General features: G+C 33.3%; 1 protein-coding gene across 2 annotated transcripts in view; it reads right to left on the bottom strand.

Annotated features, from left to right (window-relative positions):
- The window catches only part of LOC143915450 (uncharacterized), a 68732-nt gene that overhangs the window by 18912 nt on the left and 23621 nt on the right, over nt 1-26199 (bottom strand). The window lies entirely within an intron of this gene.

The raw sequence follows: 26199 nt of genomic DNA, 5'->3' as shown, positions 1-26199 counted from the left end.
AGTTGTATAATAATTGTACTGTATTGTTTAGTACGTATGTAAAAAATTTTGGCCATAGGTGTCGCCTTGGGGCAGCCTGTCATGGCACCTATGGTAGAAATGAATGAATAATAAATAAATATGTATGATAACTTTGAGAAATACTTCGATGAGGCTCAAAACTTCATATGGTATTTTACAATGTGGTCACCCTACGATATCGTCATTAGTATAATGCGTCAGGTATGCGGGTTTGAGATAGTTCAGGTGAGCGAGGAGTTGAGAAGATCGAACGGCGCCGTACCACCAGCCTCCAGACAACTGGTATAAACTGTAGCAGACTTACCAGAGGAGTTCAACTCGGGATTGAATATACATATATGTATATGTTTGTATATAGAATAATGAATAATTATTCATGTGAGGCAAAATTTTCTAATTTATGATAGGTTTAAGTATTTATTTTAGCGATTGTATTTAGATAGTTTCAATTAAAATAGTACTAGCGGTTGAAGTTACCTGGCATTGATTAAAAAAAAATCGGAAAGCGTCTTTCGTTGAACCTTTTCTATTCGTGATTACTTTTTTTATGATGTTTGCACCCAGGACAGGATAAAAAGCTCAAAGGATCATGTAATTTTATTATATATCGTCGTTTTTCACAGGATCTTCCTGTGAAGCTGAAAACGCAATCGGCCGAAATTCCGGTTTTCTGATCAAAACACTGCATTCATTTTGCAATTTTAGTTAACGGCCGTGAAGAATATAATCGAGATTTATTAAATTTCTTAAGAGTGATTAGATTTATAAATTATATATGTATATATATATATATATATATATATATATATATATATATATATATATATATATATATATATATATATGTATATATATGTATATATATATGTATATATATATATATATATATATATATATATATATATATATATATATATATATATATATATATATATATATACATATTATAGCAGATAAAACCACAACAACGTTTCGTACGATTTATATAATAAGAGCATGCGTGAAAATTATAATTATTTATTATTAAAAAAATACAAAAGAAAAAATGCTCGCAGAATAGCTGATTTTACATTACACAATGATTAGTATTTCTTCGTATTTTATTTAATTAAATATCTATTCAATTTTTAAAGACAAAGAAAATCCATATTGGCAATTGAAAAATTAACGCTGATTTCGAATATAGAGAACAATGGGTATTATTAGACAAAATAGTATTTTTTATAGTGTCGGAAATCGTAACTTTTAATCGTTACCTTTCTTATTCAATTATTTAAAAAAATAACAACCAACATATGGGTATTTTTCTAATAGTTCTGTCAGATTTTTCGTATATCAAAAATATATCTATAATATATTTGTTGAAATTTGTTATAGGGCCTGGAATTATTTTGGAATCCCAGGGAATCCTAGGGCTCGGGATTCCTCTCGACGGCCCTGTATATGATCAGTAGACACCGGATAGTCACAGTGCTTTTTCTAGGAATCGGGGCGGTTTAGTTCTATTTACAAAGCTAGAGTAAAAAAAAAAAAACGTTCGGCGAACCTTTAACAATGCAATGAACAATACACAGCACCCTCTGGGTCCGTTTTTTCAAGACGGCACCTTGGTTATCCGGCCTTTAATGATCAGTGATCATATGTACAGCTTTTTCGCTATAACTTATTTTGATAATTGATCACAATAAGTTAAAGCGAAAAGCCGTATGAAGAGAGGTATAGACGGTGTATGTGTATTTACATTTACCAGAACTGAACCGATATATTTATTTTATCGAACCGGAGTGAAAAAAATATCGGTTCGGGTCGCTGGTAAAAATTATAATACTGTGACACCTATGGATGGATATTTAAAGTACTGTTAATAAAAATACTGTTTACATCTCTCGCATACTAAAAAAACTTAAATTGTGATTAAAATGATATTTAAAATATATAAAATAAATAGCAACTAATTATTTGATGTACATTTAAATTTTAAAATTTTATTTAAAATTAAATTAGTGTTTCTTACCATAGACATCTATGTACATAAGTGGAAACTACAGATCCAATAGGCCGCTGTTTTATCGACAGTCTTATACAAGGCGGGTATTATGAATGCTGATAACAATGTTTGTAAACATTTGTGTTTAACACGTATTTGTACGTTAAAATGTTATGTTGCGTCCAAATGAAATGTAATCAATACAAAAACGCGATGTACGTCTTTGCTTCATAACAACAATGTTAAAATCGCGTTGTTTTCTGATTACACACTACACATTACCGGTTTGATACGCGTGCCCGACTCAGGCACCATACATACTGTGTCCGAGTATGTATGGAGGCATTAGAGTGGAATTTATTGAATCGGATAGCGACAGGGAGTACTTAGTAGTAGTACCGAGTCGGTACTCTTTTGTGAGTGACCGGAGAATGCCGGGTCATCCGATACTAGCGCTAGCGTAATTTGTCTCACACTCCGGTAGAAGAATTCGAATAGAAATTTGCAACAGCAATGGTATTTGGGTTTACGGGAATAGCTAAATGGGAATAGGAAGTGATGCACACGACCAAGAATTCAAGTACGATACGTCGATTGGACATAATAATCTGAAAATATCCAGCGACTCAATGGAAAATTGAGGTGAAAATTTCAAGTGTGTCAGTCGGCAATGATTCTAGGATACAAAGTCACATCTACGAATTATTAAGTTATTTTTTTCTCAATATTGATTTCAAACGTATACAGTGGCGCAGTCTCCTTGGTGATTCAAAGGGTAGAGGTTATTAGTAGATATATAAATGCCATTATAAAATGATTTTATTGTAATTTAAATTGCTATAATAATTTATTGACAGTCAAAAGACCAACAGAAAATAGGCCCCAATTATAAAATGTGTAGTTTACGTTAAAAATCTAGAGTTTTCATTTATTTACTGTTAGTGTATAAGTAAAATTATCTCTTTTTGAGAGTACAGAAAGCGGTTACTTACTTACGTCTTAAATTTACTCAAATATGTATGTACATACAAAGCTAGATTGCTAGATTCAATTTCAGTCTTTAAATAGTGAGATTATTACAAAGTCTTGTAATTGAAGTTTCATGGAAAAGTTTTCCATTAAAGAAGTCGCAGATCCTTCTATGCATGTACGTATGTACCTATACATCAGTGGCGTGCCGTCGATGGATGCTGCGCATCCCTTGAAATTTACGTCAAAAATATTTTCAAGCCGTTTGTTTTCTGAATTTCTTAGTTTTATTTTTTTTTAATTTATTTTTGATTACGTGGTTATGATATATACGATCGTTTGTCTGATTGACATAAACGATCCGAAATTGACATAAACGAGCATCCCGTTTGAAAGGCCGTAGCCGTCTGCGCAACCGGTGCTTGTTTCCCATCAAGCTTGTATTACCATGAATGCTGAAGTTCTCTACAAATCTTTTGCGCATGCGCACAAGTGAGCTGTCATTCTCGCGTATGCGCATGAATGAGACGACTCTACAGTCGTCCCGCTCGCGCGACACTTGCTCTGGAAGCAAAATCTCCTTTTGCGTATGTATGGACTTGATTCGCTTTTTACATACCTCTTCTTAGCTTGCAAACGATTTGGTCGTGAGAAAAAGTTTGGGTTTTTATCCGTCGTTTTCAAACTTTGCCATGTTGCTCGGTTTGGTCATCAATATGTATGGACTTTCGCTTGATTCGTTGATTGATATTTCGTGCGTTACGTCTTAAGTTATTTACTTTTATTATTTTATTGTAATTTATTACGTCCTAAATTATTATTTATTATGGCTATAAATATAAATAGCCAAAGTCACAATGCAAGTGGATTTATCGCCGTTGTTAACAATAATTGAAATTGTTTAATTAAAAATGTACTAAAAAGGACATTTGCTTCTCTACCATATAATGAAAGGGATTATTGTTAAGAGCCCAAATCCCACACCTATATTGAATATTCATTATAAAACGAAAATATATCAAAGACATTTTAATAAATATAAATATGATAATCATATAAATATAAATATGATAAATAGAAAAAAAAAATAAACTGATCGTGTTTTTGACAGCATCCTCTTTTTGAAAAGTCACTGCACGCCACTGCTATACATATATAAGATATCGATGTTTATGTTTCACTTTGAATTGATTTGATATGGTTCTCAAATAACAATAAAAATCATACTTATTCAAATACAGGTGCATTTTTTACACGAGTCATGGTCATAGAGATGATTGCCCAAGTAAATTATTATAGCTTTATACATATGTATATGGATGTATATAACATGATGCATCAAGTCAAGGTATGTATGTATGTATTGTAGTAAATTAATATATTGGGTTTATTTTACTTGTGAGATCTTCCACAGTTTGTAGTCTTTTCAGATTAAACTTAGTACAGTATCAGATTGGGCGCGTGAAATACCTGTAGTCCCTGTAATTATTTCTCTAAATTTAAATTTTAAACCGAGAAAGTTACCGAGACGTAAAATGCCGACGTAGCGTGACGTCGTTACGCGCGTCGTCAAACGTCAAACACCGGAACTATACTCCGTAAATCGACACCGTGACGGTCACAACAGGTGAAATACCCGCCAAAACAATGGGGTAAAATGGCGCGAAAGAAAACAGGAATTTTTAATCTTACAGATAGCGGACCATTTTTTACTAATGTGAGAAAATGGTCCATTACAAAATATGCAACCTAGTAAATATTTTCAGAAAAATAAAAATAATGCGTAGCAGCTTAATTTTTCATAATAGGATGGGTCAAAATAAAATAATGAAATAATGTTAAAAATATCTACTTCCAGTTTATGAATTCTAGCCAAAGCCATATCAAAGTTAGTACATAAAGAATACAAATATAAATTTTCAGTTTGATACGTTCAGTGGTGTGGAAAAAATCGTGTGTTCATGAAATTTTTGACTTTTCTAAGGGGAAAGAATATCATTTCCAGTTGATTTAATTTAATATTTTTTTTCTTTTCGTCACATGATACAAGGATTATACTAGAATATTCTCGTAAAGAGCACACGCATTTAAGGGTCGAAAAAATAATGGAAGAAAAATCGAACAACAGTAACTGTAAAGTTGGCGTATTTACTTATATGTATAACTCCCAGCACTCGACGGAAAGCAAAGAAATTAGGAACACATACTCGGATAGTGTCCAATTACCATCGACATGTAAAACATAATAAAACACATTTGCATAATTTTACTGATAGAGATTTCTCTCGAGTATGGGGAAGCAATACTTGCACATAAACACACGATGTAAAAATTATTTAGGTGTCGATTACTGCAAAGAATGTGACTAGTTATTTGATACGCACGACGGTGAAAGTTTTCTATGGTATTGTGCTATGTGCCTCTCACACGAGGTTAGTTTTATTTTATTACAGACGTGAAAAAAATAAAACTGACATGAAAACAGTTTCAGAACCTGTCGTTTCGACGCACTCGGATTTTTATTTCGAGTATTGCAGAATTTCACACATCGCGGTTTGAATTGAGATATTTGCGGCCTGCACAGTGATAATAATAATAAATGTATACAAAAATAAAAACAGTTAAATCGGCATGAATATTTTTCTATCTTGCAACAAAAGAACAATGGATTCAATTCAAGAATTCCACAGTCGGTGTACTATTTGAATTTAAAAAAGGAATCCAATTCACAATGAAACACATTTCCATTCACATTTAGCTTCAGTAGAATCGGTACGCAGTAATTATGTGATGTATTATATTTAGCCTCTCAGTACGCATCTAGAGGCAATTTTCCATAATTAAAATGTTGTTATTCATTATAGTGTTGTATAAGTGTTTGTAGACAATTCAATTTACGTAGTTACGACAATTCAAAATACTTGTATCTATTTTCAGATAAAAATGTTGAGAAAACGCATAAACAATATCGATTAAGGCTTCCAATCCCGGGATCCCGGTGTTTTCTGGTAACGTGAATCCCGGTGCTGAAACTAGTCTGAATACCGGGATTACGGTGCTGGAAAAATTTCTTTAAAAATATTATTTTTACAAAAATAATAAGGAAAAATCATAAAACAACATTATATAATGAACAATAGTGGGATGAGCAATGAAAATTATAGTCCATTTGTTTTCTCTGACCCAATTTGACGCCGGCTTGCGAAAAATACTAGATACAATAAAACAGGTGGGATTTTTTTCTCTTAGAAAAGTCAAAAATGTTGTGACAACGATTCTTTCCACGCCCTGAACATATTTAGCTGAACATTTATATTTGTATACCTTTTGTACTAGCATAGAGATGACAAGGTTTTGGTTGGAATTCGTAAGCCGGAAGTAGAACTTTAGTCTTGTGTAAGTTTTCCTACATTTGTGTTCAATTTGTATTGAAAACGCTCATAGCCGGTATGTGTGAACGTGTATACATATACATATACACATACATATGTTCGATTATCGAATTTTGTTTTTTATCCTTCTTATATTCCTCAAATACATATGGAGATAAAGTCGTAAGTTGGTCACAACCGAATTATTTACATAAAGTAAATGTTATTGGAGTTTTTTTTTTATATTATGTGGATTGTTTCGATGAATAATTACTAGACGGTACAAAATATTTGTAAAAAACGAATTAATGAATCAAAGTGATGCTTTTTACTTTATTTAATTACATTTTCGGATGCGTTTTATTTAATTTTAGAAATTTATGGATGCGAACCGAAAATTTAAAGAATGTAGCCAAACTCTCAAAATTAGTATGCCAATATGGGAGTATATTTTGCGTGAAACATCGGGAGAGTTTGCAAAATGCAATTGATCGTTTTTGAAATATGAAAACATGCAATTGAACTTTTATTCTTATACATTTGAAATCCCGGTATCGAAAAATCCCAGCACCGCAATCCCGGTGCTGAAGTAACCTTCCGGGATTGGAAGCACTAATATCGATTGACTCGTTAAGATTTTTAAGGTTAATAAAATATAAAATAATAAAAGTAATAACCTCTATATAAAAAAAAACAGATCATATGATCTCCTATGAAGGTTCATTGTATGTACGAGTATGTATGTATGTATGTACATACATAGTCCACATCATTCAGGAGGCCATAGGACTGTCCATTCCGCTATGTTTGAATTGATACGTCTACACGATAAGCAAGAATGGAATATGTGGGCGGTTATATGGCCTCTTGATATTAAACGATCACCAATATCATTGTTCTAAGCTCCGGTATGGTATTAACCATATCGGTGGGTTCCGTTGTACCAACTTTCAATATCTCGAGACTCGTTTTCTCAACTTTTCATCTGCTTAAACAGGAGTTTGTATATGTATATAAAAATGTTTTTTTTTTTTGTATATATGTATGTAATATCTTTAATATACGAGACATATTGTGATCATTCACAGACTTCTAGGCCATTGTGTACACGCCTTTAAAAAACGTGTTAAAAATAATTATTAGTATATTTTTTTAATAGTTCATTTTTATCTCGTAAAATAAGTATTTTAGTATGTAAAAATATGTATTTAGTAAAATAAGTATTTAGTATGTAAATTTCGTATGTGTTTTGTATATACATATATAATATATAAACTCGACGACGAAATACACAGAAAAAAGTTGGGAAAACGAGTCTTGAGATATTGCAAGTCGGTGAAATGAGGTACACCCATAATATATACATTATGTATTGTAATAATTTAAAATAAGAAACATAAATAAAGGTTTCGTGAAAAGAAAAGCTAGCAGTTTCAGTAGGGAATAAGGTGAGCAATACCCAAAAGATGAGTTTAATTATTGAAAATTCTCATAAATGGTATATATTATACGATAATTACTTTTTAAACAGTTGCCGGGTCAAAGCATAACGGATAAATTACAAGATTTGAAACGTTCACCGAAGTGAGAAATCACATCGAAAAAAATGCAAAACAAGAGCAATCAAAAGCGACAGGCTCGAAAGCGAAGATCTTTGCAAAAAAAAAACCCAGACGAAGACGATCGAGGAAAAAAAAGAAGACTGTTTGGATGATGCTAATCAAATTCCACATGCATAATGTACGCGTGCCGCGACACACGCGACAAGCGAAAGTGATTCGATGGTGAAGAGCAAATGCCTCGACATTCCTAACATTGCATGCTTCCAATCGAAGTTGTTGTTGTTGACTAAGGTGAATCGTCGACGACGGGCCAAGATTGCGCAAGCGACGACACAATGATGAAAGTGACAGTGGCCGTCTTTTAATTACTTTGGAAAGTTGGTGACAGCAAAAGAATCAAGATGCTGGATCACTCGTTAGGAGAAGCAGTAAAATCAGAAGATGAGAGGAACCAAAGGATCCGAAGATGCCCTACAATTTAGACGACGACCAAAACGTCAGAATAGAACCCAAATATTTATTTTTCAAACTATTAACACGGTTGAAGGCACAACCAGATAGATCTCGACGCTTGAGGGAATCTAATTTTATTGTAATCCGAGTCGTAGGGGGTTGTTCGGGTTTACAGATAAGGACACTATCCAAGTTGGTCAGAGTTCATGTGTACGCATCGGTATCAATCACTGTCACCTCCCTATCAGCACAGTTGAAAAATATCATGTATTAAAGATAGGGAGAAAAGCAGCGACAAGCCATGTACGTATTTGATGTTGAGAATCGAAGAGATACATGAACATACATATGTATGTACATATCTTTAAATGAAACATATGTATAAAAGCCTTGTAAAAAAATGAGATGCATATATTCACAGGTCGTCACAGTGTTTACCGCCTAGTCTGTCAGTCTGATTGAAATGAAGAGACATGAAATTAATGGTCCATATCTTAAGAATTAAGTCAAATAATATTAGGAAATTGTGACACAATATAAATCTTGACTATGATAGTGAGCTGTGCGTCCATTAGAATGTGGACTTTTTGGTTGTATTAAGACTTCCAATGAAAGAATGTGAATATCCTAAAAGTTTATCCTCAACTATGTACATATGTTATGTATATTTAATTCCATAAAATATGTGTTAAATAATAATAATAATTACTTTTTATTCCAGGCGATAGGGAGAATAGTGCAATTCCCAACGCCCATATAAATAAAGTTATTTCAGTATTATTATTATTATATTATTGTTTATTTCATTTCGAGGTTCGAATTACTGAGCAACAAAAAAAAGTTTGAATCACTGAATTTCAATATGACAATGCTTTTTTTGGCTTGTTCTTGTTTAAAAGATATGAGCGTTTACAATAATTGGCAATTTTTACAGATTTTTGGTCAGAATTTTACAGTCTGTAATTCAAAAAGTGTTGCTGTGCCAAAGGTGAGCGTTGGAATCAATAGTCAGATGTTTTTCATAATGATTGTGAATTTTTATTTCTTTAAAATACCAATAATTAATTATCTTTCGAATTTTTTAAGTCAAAAATATACTTTTTTCCGCAATATTATGAGCTAATTTTTCATTTTACGGCGTTTATAAGGATTTGTTTTCTATTTCAATATTTTTCGTCCTAATTCGAGCGTTAAATGATTTTAAATTGAGTTAAAAATGCTGTAGATTTTAACCCCAGCAAAGATGCAAGAGCGAGATGAAGAATGAAGAGCGCATCACTCCATCTGACTCGCTCACGCTTACTTACTACTTACTCACCACCCAAAGTATTTCATATTTTAATATAAAATTATTTACCATTCGAATTAGTACGTTGAGATAAAATATTTAGATTGAAAACCAACCTTTATAATAATGGTAAAGTGAAAATTTTGCGAAATTAGCACAAAATATTACGGAAAAAATGTATATATTTTTGACTTTAAAATTCTCTAGATAATCAATTACACGTATTTTACAGCAATAAAAAATCATAACCAATGGGAAAAATATCTGACTATTGATTTCAATACTCACTTTTGGCACAGCAATACTATATTTTTTCGAATTAAAGTCTGCAAAAGCCAAAAATCTGTAAAAATCACAAATTTTTTTAAACGCTCATATCCTTTAAATGAGAGTATGCCAACAAAACGTATTGTCATATTCGAATTCAATGGGTCAAATATATGTAGTAAAGATTAGTCTCTGCCCCGGTAAGTAAAAAGCGTGATTTCTTGTTCCTCAGTGTAAGTAAGTGAGACTATTGGATGTAGATACATATATATGTAAGAATTATCATTTTGAATTCAATGGATTAGGGTCCAAAATGTAGGAATGTGGATAGGAGCGTGCACGCGTGAACTTCTTCTCCACGGTCATTATGGTCGTTCACCGCCTATGCCCACAACGCGAGACGATTCGCTTTTCATTAATTAATTATTTAATTAATCCTACCCCTACCACTAGACTAGTTCTGACACGCTTTCGGGATTTGAACATGGAACGCGTACGAGTGATTTTAGCCTCCACATTCGTGTGAGCCAGAGCTTTGCGCGCGTGTGGAATGCGATAGTTCATCGTCGGAATCCGGGAAATTAACGAGAGGAAAAATTGACCGTCGAGCTAAAAATGCTTTCGGTAATCAGTTTGAAATCCATCTAAATGTGTAGCTGGGAGAGAAGAATTTTCTATCGGTTCGAAAGGTTTTACAGATGATGGAGTACGAAAGTGCGATAAGGATTGTTTCACGCGAGATATATGTAGGTAATTACGTATTTATGGGCAATTTAAAACTCGAAGACGACTAAATGTGAATTAACGGACTTAATTGAATTAGTGCGGATGTGGATATGGGGAGATTGTCAACCTTTTGAAATGTATTCATCAATTCGATATAATATATTTCATTTCTTGCTTAATTCTTCAGACTAGGATATACTAATATTGAATAGCCAATAACTGTCCCCGAAGTAACATCGGTAATAGATTTCATGTACATATTGCGACTTTGGAATGCTTCCTTGCATAATTAGGATATTCACGAAACTTAATTATTTAAGGAAGCGTTTGGCAGATTGTAATAAATCAGGAACTGAATATAAAAATGATCATTTTCAATTTGCTTCAACTAGCTATCTGTATATAATATATATAAAAACGGACGGGATGTATGTATGTGCGAGGGCATCGACAAGTATTTAGATTTCAAAAAAACAAATTTTAAAATACCACGAGTATACGTTATGCATAGGGATGTGGCGTGACGATTGATCGTGTCGATACGCGGGGTGGCAGGGAAGTGGAGGGTTCTGGAGCCTCTGACATGTGCTCCTGATATTGAGAACCTGACTCGGAACGGGTGGCGTAAGGGTCAGATGCGCTGTGCGGGAGGGCACACACATACATTCATCATTTCGATGCGGGTGAACAGCACATTAATACGCATATATATAACTTTATTTCATTTCGTGTATCAATTCCTTGCCCAAGCCACCCGTTGAAATCAAGAGGCACAACACTAGTTATAATATAATTTTCGTTTCGTTGAAATTAAAGTTGAAACGCTTAGGTATATACATTGTATTGCTAAAAATGAAATGTTATTTTGAAACCAATATGATTGTAAAATTTTGATTTGTATTTAAAATCTTCAAATTCAGCCAGAGTCAGAAACCATTATAGCAATACATGTACATAAATAGGAAAAGAAAAAACCGTGTCAGTGCTAATAGTACATAGTAACCATTGATGAAAATTGAAAACATTTTTTGACTATTAAGATTTGAAGCATTCGCCATTAGCAGAATTATTTATTTATTTAACGTTTTTTGACCATTGTGGCATTACAGGGAGAACCTAATGCGCCACAATAGCCTACATAATAAAATAATAATTATACTAATGCCTTCCAAAAATGTAGATAAATATACTTGTTTATATTCCAATTATACGATAAACGGATTATTTCGCACATTGCGATAGCGCACACGACAATTACTGACACGAAAATCGCGATACGGCATAAATAGTACTCGAGTTCTCGTTAGTATGAAAGTTCGCGTGTTTTTTTCGGGTGCCAGATGTTTTGTGATATAGATTGCTTTGTGCGGAATATTCACCGAACCCCAAGCATACAATATTTAGTTCAACATTGACTATAAAACGAACATGAACATTATTTTTATATATCCGATTTCAGGATTTTTTTTTCAAATAAGTTGGATCATTAAGACATAGGCTCATTAAAATCAAAATATGTTATACTTGTGCGCAGGACAGAAGTACTAATTGACTATTTACAATAATTGAAACTACTAATTGAAATGCCATTGGTAGAGACCCGTATTTTGGGCATCTATTTTTGTCATTTTTAGCATTTTAGGGCATTAAAAATGTTCAATTTTAGCATCTATTTTTTATGAAGAGTTTAATTTTAAATAATAAAACATTTCGATGAATTTTAATAAAATTTATATACATATATACAATTTAAAGATAACACAACAATTAAAATATAATAAAAAAATTCAAAAATGTTTTGGAATTAAAATTACAATAAAAAAAACATAAATATAAAAATACAAAGACAAAAAATGTAATACCAATTCAAAAATATTAAAACTCAACATGGAGCATAATTCTACAGATTATTTTTTGAGATTCGTACGACGATCGGTAAGAATTATGTATATTGTATTTACTAAAATACAATTCAGCATCCACACTATTGACGGGACACCAAATAGATTTTAGAGCTGCACGACCAAACTATTTAATTTTTAAATATACCAAAATATTTCATTTTTGTTGCCAACAATAATAGCAATATATTCGGCATGGATTCACTTTTTATATTCTCTATATTAATTCTCTAAAACAGTGCTGATATCCTTCCAAACATTAAGCCTCTGTTAATACATTAAAAAATGGCAGGTTTCTAAAAAACAAAACTGTTTATTTAACATTAATATTAGACTGTGTACCTGCCACAGATGGATTGAATAGTTTACTCAGTGTTTGGAGGAATAGATTGGTCTCATTTAGTCTTGAGTGCGAGTCTAGTTTTAAGACGCTCTTTTGAGCAGTCTTTTGGATACACAGCTCCAACTGTCTTCTTTTGTTCATAGTAGTAGACAAAAGCAATTGCTTAGTTTCGACAGGTAAAACACCGTCTATGGTAAACTGCAAGCTCTGTTTTATTCCCTCAATTTCTTCACATAATAAATGCGCAAAGGGATAGCAAGACCCTTCTAAATTGTCTATTAATTTTATGCAAATTTCACTTTTGTTTGTTATATTAGCATCTATTCGCATATTTTACGAATTTAGCATCTATTAGCGTATATTCCAAATTTTAGCATCAATTAAGCATTAATAGCAAAATGCCCAAAATACGTGTCTCTAGCCATTATCCAATCACAAGGCGATCCTTGTCAAATATTTGGAAATGCTTATTTGTTTTTTACATGAAGATCAGTGGGCCACTGGATCTTCAGTTCGTCATTGGCACTCAACGATTATTCGCAGAGTACCTGATTTTTTCTCAATCGACATCGTTGTCGAGCAGGAATTTGTTTGTTTTGATAAATGTGCATGCCGTGGTACGGCGGCGTATTTATGTGATGGATCTCGAGCCAGACGCGATTCGCGAGGTGATTATCGTAAAACAGTTTGTTATTGGCGCCAACCGAATTCCGCGCCAACGCCTAGGTATGCAACAAACACCAGAGAGGAAAAACGAGCCATCGAGATCGTCGGCCATCACCTGCAGTTAGTTCAGATAGAGTTGTCGACACCTGGCGATGATGACGACGACCACTGCGATGGATTCCGGCTCGCGAACGCTAAGTAGAACAAGAATGTCAACACAATGGAATTCCTCAAATAGCGTTCTTCAATAATAATAGATGTGAAGCTGGCGCTTCTAGTCGTCCCGACCGGCTGGGAATTGTACCGGACCATCGGCCAATAAACCATTTATCACATTTAAACTGTTGCAAAGACCTCGCCGTCAATGCGAAAGTAAAACGACTACAAAATGAATGAAAAGTCATCAAATTTGAAGTCATAAATAGAGCCCGGAATCTGAAGGGGCTGTTTATTGTTCAAAGATTGTAAATGCATTGTTAAAGGTTTGCCGAACCTTTTTTACAAAGGATTTAAAACAATGGAACAATAGGCGGCACGTTTCCGGCCCCTTCAGATTCCGACCTCTAGTCATAAATAAAGGGCGGATAGGGAGCGTGTTTTTCCAGGAATCAGGGCGTTTTGGGTCTATTCACAAAGCTAGAGTACAAAAAAAAGGTTCAGAACCTTTAACAAAGCGCCGCAAACAATTAACAATGAACGGCATGCTTCCGATCCGCTCACTAGTCATAAACTATTGCAACGTTGTGTATGAAAAGGCTTTAAAGCAGTGATTTTCAGTATTTTAAATTTACAGATCTCTCTTATGTAGAAACAGTAAAAAGCTAAGCCAAATTAATTTGGGGTATATATGTATATATATGTCATTGAACTTTATTTTTAATAGTACATATTCACTAAGTACACGGAACTTAATTTCAAATACTTTTAACGTTAAAATATATACTATTCACTTGGTACACCATAACTTTATTTTCAATACAGATACGTCAAATATTATGCACTTAAATTTTGAAAATTGTGACATACTATCATTAACTTTCAATTGAATATTTGAGATATTTTTGAAGAAAGATGATATAATTTTATTTAAAACTGAGCAAAGGAGACTTTTACGAGGTTTTTCTTATTTTCCCTTGTGCAACGATACATAACTCATAACTTGAATTAACATCCTCGACGTACCGTTTGAAGGGTTTTGCATCTTGGAAATTAATGACGGCTGCCACTTCATTAATTTCATTATAATTCGTTATATTAAATTTGATACACCATACATATGTACATATGTACATTGGTTAAGTGAGAGCAATGTTTGCATATTACGGTGATAAAGGCCGATTGCATATAAAAACGATCTCACGTTAAAATTATTATGGCCCTATTAAAATCCATACGGCTAACTGCTAAAAAGTCATAAATAATCGATTATCGTCATGTATGTATATACATATGTGGCACGAGTGTAAACTTAAAACGGTATTGCGGACTAATCTTCAACGAGACTTATTGCACTTTTCACAGACGACAAACAAACGCTTGTAGTAACGCTAAAGAATGAAAGGTGTCTTATTCGATCGCAATAAGTTGGTAATCACTAAGAATATGAGAATTATATCCGTATCGAATCTAAACAGATTCTAAGTCAAAAATTCTTATGAACAATTCCTAATTTTCTATACTAGGCAGATGCCGCATAAAATTCGAGTATATAATACATATACCTGTACAATATTGTTGTAAATGGGGTTGGAATCTCAACCTGCTTTTCAGTGTTGCCTCATTTAATTTCACATGTATAGTAATTTCAAAATATATTATAAAAAATTCTAATGCGAGATTATTCGGAGGAAAAATTTCATGTCAATCTATTGTTACCTATTATGTAATTGAACGTTCGAAGTAACGTTGTATTGCTTACGTATTTTTAAGTAACGAACTTTAGAATAGTGTTTTAATTTGCATACTTAAGCTGTTTGAAAAAAGTTGATAAGACTTAATTTAAATATAAAATGTTTTAACATAATCACATCTTGGTTCGGCATCTTGGTTTTTGGATTTCATCCAGGAGGAATTATACGACAAAATGTCATGGTCAGGTAAATTCGCACGGTTCGATAATTTTTCCGTATAGAATGTTTCCGGATACGAACTTTGCGGACACATTTTTCTTAAATTTTTTCGAAAAAAATTAGGCTTTTTTTCAAAACCGATCAAAATATAAAATTATTTCAAAATAATATATTTATTAGTAAATAGTACATAGACGTGAGAAACGGTGTTTCATGAACATCAACAATAGATTGGAGCGCGCTTTAGGGCGAAAATACACTGAATAGTACGGAACGTCACGTTCTTGTCTCCACGCTGTGACAGCTGAATTCGCTGTAGTTGCACATGTTTCTCCTAAATTTCTTCAAATATGGGATTCACCGTTATCGATCACTGTCAAGCAAGGATAAATACAAGGTTAAAATATCACCGATAACACTCCAGGGGGTGATTTTTGGGACTGTGTACCATGTATTTGGGACTGTGTACGGATACATATAGGAGTACTGCATTTTTTTCGCATGTTTAAAAGTGTCTAAAATAAAATACGTACCAAACAAACAAAAAATACGAAAACCATTCAGTGTGTTTTCACCCAGAGTTTCAGTTTTTTTTCGTACCTTAGCAATGTGAAAAAACATCTCATATGAGGTTTTTTTAACGTAAAATATTCCATTTATATGATGAGGTGAATTGAAAAAAATAAACTACTAAAACTGAGCTTAAATAAAAAAAAACCTTCGAATATCGGTAAAATTTACGATATTCACAAACTTGAATGGGTTGGCAGGAGTGCAAATATTCTTTTTCGAATTTTTATATTATTATTTACGGATTCATCATGAGATGAAACATTTTTTCCAACTAGAGGTGTTTCCAAACTCCAAAATTCGCTGTTTTAGATGTACTCTAATGTACATACATACATTTGTATATATTTAAACGTTAATCTTTCATATGAAATATATGTACCTGACAATGATGAAAGTTAGATAATATCAACATACTCGGACAATTATTTTTGTGGATTTTATAATATCAGCCGGAATTTAAGCCGATAGGAAAATACACTCATCAGTGAATTACCATGTGGTTTTCACTTACAAATGTAATATGTATATGTATGTATGTATAATAGAAATTTTAAATGTGTCGTCAATATCATTTCATCACCACCGATGCAACGTCCCCGCAGACCATCAGGATGGACCGCGTCGTTGAAAACGCGTAGGAATGCGACCTTGTTGTCTGCAATCATCGAGCTCTGCGGATCGTTCCGATGACCATCTTGGTCATCAACACAATGATCGAACGACACTGTATCGTTGCAATGAATGCTGATATTTTGTGGACTGTCGAAACCGGCTCTCGACCACGATCCATCGAATAGATCCTCTTTGCTAGCTTGACTCGCGATCCAAATCGACACAAATTGCGAGGCTAAATTGCCAGAATAATTCGTCGGATATTTGTGACCCTCTATACAGTCGATGGATTCCTATCACAAATTGGACACGATTACAGTCCATTTGCAAATTTCTGCCTGAAGATCCGAGTATGGAGAAGTATAAATGTCGATTAAAAAAAAACCATTATGCGATGATAGTTTGAATACACTCGTCCTACATACCAATTGTTATACCTCATATGTAGTTTGGAAACATGGTTATATGCACATATGTATGTAGTAATACCGGTGTTTGGCCAATCCCAAGTAATACGGTAACACTATTTAATGATCTTCACTGTCGATGACTATCAAATATAGGGTTTCCGGAAACGCACTGGATGAGTAGGCATATGAGGTCTTAACTGATTCAGTATTATACACTCTTATTTACTTAAATGGGTTTTTACCTGTATAAATAAATAAATAACCAGTGTTAGGTGGTAGATGGATGCTTTTCACAAAAAAAAAATTTTCTTAGGAAAACCACGCTTTTTGCTCTCTTGCTATTGTTATTTAAAAAGCATCCTTCCAACGCCGATCTTTGCTTATAACTAAAGAGCGGACCCAGAGCGCGCCATTCATTGTTGAATTGTTGTAAATGCATTGTTAAAGGTTCGCCGAACCTTTTTTTTGCACTCTAGCTTTGTAAATAGAGCCAAAGCACTCTCTATCCGCGCTCTACTTATAACCATAGATCGGCGGACAAGTTTCTTTTGCCCACAAAAAATGCTATTTTCAATTACTATCGTCCTATAAAACAAGGGATAAAAAAAAGGTTGACAATAGTGAACCATTTTTTGACGAGAGCAACTTGTCCGTCGATGTCTACTTATAACCTTCTATCTCTACAGTGGTTCTATGTTAACGACTTCATGTCGTCATTTGATACAAATCAAATAATATTGAAAAAAATCAGCATTTGATTATACATATGTACGTTCAAAAGACGACATATGTACAATAGCACTTACAATTTAATATGTATGATAAGGTCACATATGACCGAATGACCATACATACGTACACAAACTTTACATAAACAATGACCCGCACACAGCCGATCACCAAGCGTTCTATTTATCATAGAAGTGCGAAGACGCAAAGATATGCAAGGACGTATTATGTTTGTATGTACATATGTGCATATGTACATACATACATACGAGATCGTTATACGTGACAGACCCACTACGTAAAGCGAATTCAACATTGAAAACAAACAAAACGAAAAAGTAAACATGATCAGTGTGGCAAATTGCACGTTTCGTTGGATAGATCGGTCCATTGTTGTTACACCGATAGAGTGATGCCCTCCGGACGATGTTGAGTGATAAGTAGATGGACGAGGTCGCTTATTTGCACCAATCTTGTTGGTATTGTTCGCAAGATGATGCAACAATGACTACTACTCGAACATCATTGTCTGCATAGGAGCTTGGAGGTGCACGCACGATACAACCACAAACGTCGTCATTACTATGCAAGTGCAACCAGATAAGAGAAATTGCACGAGAAGTGAAAGTTCAAGGGGACCTACGTCACTTTTGAGAATACAATTATATATATGCAATTTTCAACTCACGAAATTCCTAGGCGCCAAGTCATTCGAGATGACGATCGCGTAAAAATATGCCATTTTTGCTCGATTCTTCAAGGATATGTGTTTACTCGTTTACGACAAAACAATATTTACTTGTTTAAATAAAAAATATGGCTTATATTTTATTCATTATTCGATTTATTACAATTATAAAGGTAAACACGTTTTGTATCATACTTATATGTTGATATCGTTTATTTAACAGCAACAGATCTAGATCATAGATCTTTTGCTGTTAAACGTAGGGATTACGATAAAGAACATACAGTATATAAACACGGACTTTCAAGTGGAAATTCCCTCATTACTAATGCATTTTCTAGATCCCCCAAACTCAAAGAGACTTATTTAAAAACACCAACGATTTGCGATTATAAAAAGAGTTTTAGGTATTTGAAAGAGGACAAAGAATTTGCAATTGCTATTTGATGCCCTCATGTTGATTGAGCCAACGTCGACTCAAAATAAGAGAATTTTTTTACAAAAATAGAATGAGGATAGCCGATTCAACTGTCGCTTATAAACCGGAACCCTATAGAATTTTTTTTTTTGCGTAATATTTCGGGGATCTGAAATAAAATCCATAATCAAAGTCATTAAAATGTTAAGTTAGACTATAGTTAATTTTTTGAACACCAAAAGTTAGAAGGACAAAAAATAATGGGCTAGGAACAATTTTAATGCAAGACTGATACGACTAAATACTTTCTGAAGACAGTATTTACCATGAATAGAAGAATGAAATTTGGGATTAAAAAAAAAATGACTTTCGCCAACATTTTAAATTTTATTAATCACACAATACTATTTAAAGGGTAACTTAATGTTTCGTTACAGCTAGCTCCTTTTGATTTTATCCTGATTAAATTATGCAAAATTTTGGTGGGGAAATCGTTGTACCAAACCGTTTCAATTTTTTTTATAATAATTTAAGATTCGATATATTGCTTTTACATATCCTATATTTGATTACCATCCACTAGTTTTCAATTGGATTTAAATAGGTACTTTTCCCAGGTCATGGTTTGTTTTGACTCGCATTTCTTACAAATAATCTCAAACCAAAAAAAAAGTAATGGGTTAAAACTAATGAAAAATTTCAGTTATTTGATCGAAATATTATTAATTATATTCAACACCATTAAATAAAAAAAATAATAATCAACAATTTAGCTCGATGGCAGGAGGCACAGTCATCTTTGAATATGGCGTCATCAGTATACTAAAAGTGATTTTCCATCGATGGAGTGAAATTTTCTTCAAGATTTTTTTCTGTCAATGGCACCTTGAAGAAACTTTATTTGACAAACATCAAATAAAAAAAAAAACACCATTTAACTTGGAAGATTTAAACACTATTTTTAGGGACCATCTTTTTTCAACTTTTCTTCGAATACAACTTTTCTTGAATGTATACGGAAAACCATCGGGGCAAAAAAGGTTAACGTCTTATCGGTATTTGTAAATTTATTTAGTGGTTTTCATGTACATAAGTAAGTATATATTTCAAACACATTATTTCATATAAGAGAAATTCAAATAATTTCTCATTTCTCGAGAAATGACAAACGCCCGACAGACCCTACGAGAGGAAAATCTTTTGCCTTCGTTTTCGAGTATATTTTGTAGAGTAAAAAGCTAAGCTTCGTTGTAATATACATACATATTATACCAATATAAAAAAATCGTCATGCTCATTATTTTTAGTGCAATTTAAATATTGCTGATAGAAATTTAATCACATAATAAATTTGGAATACCATTAGCGTGCATCAATCATCAAAAGGTGGACATCAATTACTGAAAAAATGTGAATGTATCGTGAATCAAACCCGATTTATGGTAAACTGTATAATATATTTGTATTATACATATACTACGAAAGTACACAATCATGTAGGTACATACGTTAATATCAGAATTCATTCTCAAAAAAGCAATATATGAAAAAAGCCTACATTTTCAAATTTTTTGTCGAGATAAATCGATTGGCTGGAGTCTGAGGTCGTTGTTTAAATTAATGATTTTTATTTATTTAACATTCCCTTGTTACGACGAAAGTTTTCCAATAGATTCATTGATGAAAAAACAACATTTGCGTTTTTCGCTCCAGCCTAATGTACATACATATGTATGTACTTCTCCATACATGTTTAAAAGTTAGGTGGGTAACCATGCCACTAGATTAGCATGATAGCTTATCCACCAAAGGTCATCTGCTAACGGTTGGTAATCAGAGTAAGTGGAATAATTGCAAGTTGTGAAAGAAAATTTGGCAGGTTTAACGTATAGGAAAGTATTCGCCAGTACTAGTGGGCGACCATGGACTTCTTTCGATGCTTTTCAACCGCATACTTTAAATTGGGATACATCCATAGTACATAATATGTACATGTTTTAATTAAACCACATCGACAATATGATATCACAAAACGTGTAACGTGACAATATTTGCGTACCGTTCTGTGAAGCAATTGGATAAAGCATGGCTCTAGCTCGAGCATGGGAACGATGAGGACTAGCTCTAGTGGGAGCGATGGGAACACCGCTCCCTTTCGTGAAATCCAGAAACGTAGCAACCCCTCTCGTGAACGATCCAATATTTCCGTACCCTTCGTAAAATGTTTCTCTGATGAATTTTGAATGATTTTTTTTTATTGAAGTGGCTCTGATATCAATGGCATATAATGTATTATAATAGGTATAATAAAAAAATCAAAATTATCGAGCACTGCTATTCGTGAAAATTTCCATTTCGAGCCCTGTCCTAAGCTATGTAAACTGAGTGTAAAGTAAATGTGTGGATAGATAGAAGATGACATGAGCGACTTTCTAATTTTTGTAAAGTCTACTGTCCTCATGATTCTAGGACATTTCATCGCACGACCGTTTCATCGCGGGGCCAAGTCGCCGACAAATTCCATGCAACTACTTTTTAATTATACTATACGGCAGTAAAAAAATTATAACAATATAAATAATTTATTGTTTTGTAAAAATAATTTATTGTTTGATAAAAAATATTTGCATGACATCCGCCAATGAGTTGTCCCCGCGATGAAATGGTCATGCGACGAAATGTCCGGACATGCTGAACCATGGCCACTTACATTTATACATACGTACGTATATTGAAACAAGTTGGTTTTTCAGACGGAGTAAATGTTTCATTTCCTGTTTAATTTACCTTCCTCATATTGTGGAATATGTGCATATTATGCTTGATTGGGTTTTGAACAGATTGGGTTATGCAGTTCGAGTAGTCTAATTCCTTTTAGATTGAGCTTCCATGACTAATCTATCAGTCATACCTAAGATAATGATAATAATCTATTTTGCCTACTGACAATTGAATTGAGACATTGTTTGGATATTTTTCTATTATTTTATAAGTTTGTACCGTTATGAACAGAGATAGGCTAGGAAGCGTGGGGGCTTTTTTCCAGGAAAGAGGGCAAACTACAAAGCTAGAGAGCAAAAAAAAAGGTTCACCATAAAAATTAGCAATGGTGCGCAGGGTCGCGCCGAAGCTTAGTTATGAATTTTATTCTTACTAAAAACAAAAACAAATATGATCAACTAGAGCAGCGGTTCCTAGCCCGTGGTACGCTTACCACTTGGTGGTACGCGAAAAAAAATCAGTAATGGCGGACATACAGGAATGAATGATTTACAATCATAAATAGAAATATTTTTTATATAATTAATAAATATTATTATAATAAATCATAGTCGACGTATCGATGAATCCATTAAATCTCATTCAATTTATTTTGTAAGGAGATTTAATTAAGAAAAGAAAATATATTATATGTACTTTGAAATTTTGTGTGTTTATTAAAAGCATTTATTTATCAGTAATATAAGTATGACAAAATAGTTTATAAACATATTAAACTTTTAGCATATTATAATTGTGACTCCGCAAATAACTTTTGTTCCATAAAATTTCTTAACAAAATAGATCCATTGCATCTACACTGTCTTCACCTGCTTTACCATGCAAATACTATATAATTACACTTTTAATAAAAATTTCATAAAATAAAATAATTTTTATATGGTGGTACAATTTAGCGAAATGCTCTACCAAGTGGTACGCGAGTCATAAAAGATTGGGAGCCGCTGAACTAGAGGGTATATAAACATTATTTTAGTAAAAAAATTACAATAGGAACGGTATTGATTTATACGTCTCGGAGTGCAAATGCAATGAAAACCGACTTGGTTCACTTTTAACTGTACAGAACTACGCTGATAAGCCAGTCAGTGATCGCGTTCGTCGTCGCAGTGGCGCGCGCAAGGTCGGCATAATTATGCACCATAGATATATATATTTTCGTACCTTTTAAACGAAAAATACGCGCATATTTTTGCTAAATTAGCAAATAATTTAGAAAAGCTGACAAATAACTAAAATAAAAATAAAAAAACGCAACGTAGATGTCGGCGACTGAAGCTGGCCGCAAAGAACGTAGGCGAATGCGCCTGGTGACCGCATACCAAAGGTTGGAATGCGGTCCGCCGCGGCATCGACCGTCACATCCAGAAGATCGTAAGCGACGCACAGACACAGACGAAAAAGACCCTTGAATCATATGCACATAAGGGAGGTATTCGTACTACAAAAATCGAGGATGATTGTTGCTTTATTTCCGCACGCAGTAACGTTTCAACTTCATAACGCAAAGACTACGTCTCGCGATTATGGCTTTAACTCCGATGCAATAAGATCGCATTTCGCTCGCGCATGCAGTAGCGTCAAGCGTGTACAACCACCACAGCAATATATGTCTTATGCTTTTTCAGTTTAACGATCATATTCGCTTGTTTTGATTACGCCTGAAATTCACGCAGTGGAATTGCATCGTATAGATTGCTATGATTTTTAGCGAATCATTATTATTTTCATCCTAATGGGGCATATTACACTATCAATATTATCGCATGATCCACGCCTATCGCGATCCGTATTGATAGTGTAATAAGGATTGAAATTTACCGTCAAATTTCATAAACCGGTAAACGTGAAATGATTTTTTCTACTATCGGTAGGTATACTGGTATTTACCGGTAAATGAAAAAAAGTTTTTTCCATGAATAAGATAACTATAGGTGGTTTCATTTCCAAAAAGAGTTGGCCTAGATTGAATAGTAAATAATTAAAACTAAATCTCAGGTGAATATATCTATATATACATATACATATATAAAATTGAATGTCTGTTCGACTATCTGTCTGTCTCGTATAGGCTCCTAAACCACACAACCGATTACGATGGAACTTTCAAGATTTGTTGTATGCGTGTCCGGGAAGATAACTGTGAAAAAAAACGGGAAAAAATCTCTTAATAATAATATTCGTAATTACGACTTTACCGAAGCGAAAGTATGAGGCGCCAGTGTAGTCAAGGAAATATGTTTGTTGGTAACCACGTTAACAGGTTGGTTTATGACGACACGGCGTTGAAGACACGCTATTCCACGGCATTGAGCTCCAACCATCACTTGAAACGGGAACTGGAACGGGAATTGCATGCCTTATACTGGCATTGCATCGCATGTCGGGTTTATAATATATATAATGTCATACAAATGCATTAAAGTTAATTCGTAAAAATAAATAAACTTTATTTTAACTAATCATACTTATTTATTTAAAGTTAGGACCATTTGCAAGTACATTTATTACGATTTAGTTGGTATTTGTTCCCGGTGAATTTATCAATTTGAAATAACCACATTTTATACTGAAAATAAACAAATTCCAGACAACATAATCCACAATACGCCATTTGCATAGATTTTTAATGTAGTATTATGCAATTACTAGTGTTGTACCCCATGAAATATCATCGCATGGGTGGTTGGCATATTAAATTATTAAATAAAAAATAAATACAAGAAATGTGTCGGTCATGTGTTCGATCCGCACGTGGAGGAATTTTTTTTTTTATAGAAGTATTTCGCGGTGGAATTTCGCTATATCAAAAATTGATGGTATGAATTTCTCAAAAAGTTTGTAGCTCAAACGAAAAAAAAAAATACAATCTTAAGTTGAATTGATGATAGAAAATTCAGTTTTATGTGCGAAAATTTCCAAATCAGGAACATAAATCCCTTTTCAGTGAACTAATCTTTTATTAAATATATAATGAAATTGGATAATTGAATACAGCATTAGGTCAACAGTGCACAAACTGCATAAATAATACTGCCGAGGTGTAAGGTGTAAGTATAAGTATTATAGACGAGATTGGAAATGCAGATACATATATATTTAGAAAATTATTTGAAACGCAGATACAAGATACATATGTATTTATAGGAAAATCACCGGGTGTAGAGTTGTTAACCCCCTTCATAGAGACGTCTCAATTAAGTTGTCTCGGGTATGTTTATGGTTAAGTGAAAGAAGACTTGCGAAGAAAGTTTCATCGGCTTTACTGAAATGGAAAAGGCTAGTAGGAAGCCTAGGACTAGAAAGAGTTGGCTAGTAATTAATTGGTCATGAAACACACAAGTTTAATCGGTTAAAGTATGGGATATATTTAGGTTCATCTGGAGAAACCTGATTAAGATCGAACATTCAAGATTGATTTTAGTTATTTTCGATGGGTGCAGCTGTGATAAACAAACATTTAGCTATTGAAAACATATTTCAACAAGAAATATGTAGTTGAAAGAGTGAGAAATCTGACCCGAATATGATGGAAGAGTGACATATGTACATATGTATGTATGTATGTAAACACATAAATAAATAAATATATATATATATATATATATATATATATATATATATATATATATATACATTGTATATATACATATACAGATACAATTTTGACTTGGTTACGAATATAATATATTTACAACGCAATTTTTTGTTTCAACTGACTTATCATTTAGGGACAGATAATCTTGTATTAAATATAAATTTGTAAATATGTAGTAGATGCAAATACAATAAAAATTATTCAAATTCAAATAACCTGTATCTTCACATAATAAAGCAAATCAATGTTAATTTCAATACCATGCATTATTCGACTATACGGCGCCGCACACGTAACACGAAAATTGCAAATTTTCAAAAAGTACGATTATTTAATTAGAGTCGAATTATGTGGAATTTAACGCGAGAATATCACTTATCACAGCGGTGCAAATTTCGATGGAATTTCTGCGATTCGTGTATGTGTGCAAGAGCAACAACTGATTGAAATCGCAACGCGACTATTGCAAGAATGTTCATCGCACATGTGTACGTGTCACGTAGCATATCCAACTGCATAACATCTGGATGTTTTCGGATATATCTCACACGTGGACAAAAAATATTTGAGGAAATTCAGGAGGGGACTAAAGAAATGCAGAGGATGCACCGACACATAATAATCTACGGGTCGTTCGGATAGTGCACGCACCGGATGCGGGACGGTTCTCAGATGTGGGCACATAAAAAGTGCATTTTTATGACGATTTGCTTCTTGTGATGTTAATTATTTACGTATGCTTTCGAAGCGACCGGATGTACATATTG

Source organism: Arctopsyche grandis, chromosome 1, assembly GCF_051622035.1.
Source record: "Arctopsyche grandis isolate Sample6627 chromosome 1, ASM5162203v2, whole genome shotgun sequence".
Taxonomy (NCBI): Eukaryota; Metazoa; Arthropoda; class Insecta; order Trichoptera; family Hydropsychidae; genus Arctopsyche; species Arctopsyche grandis.
Note: the sequence above shows the minus strand (reverse complement) of the source record. Positions and strands in the feature narration are given on the sequence as shown.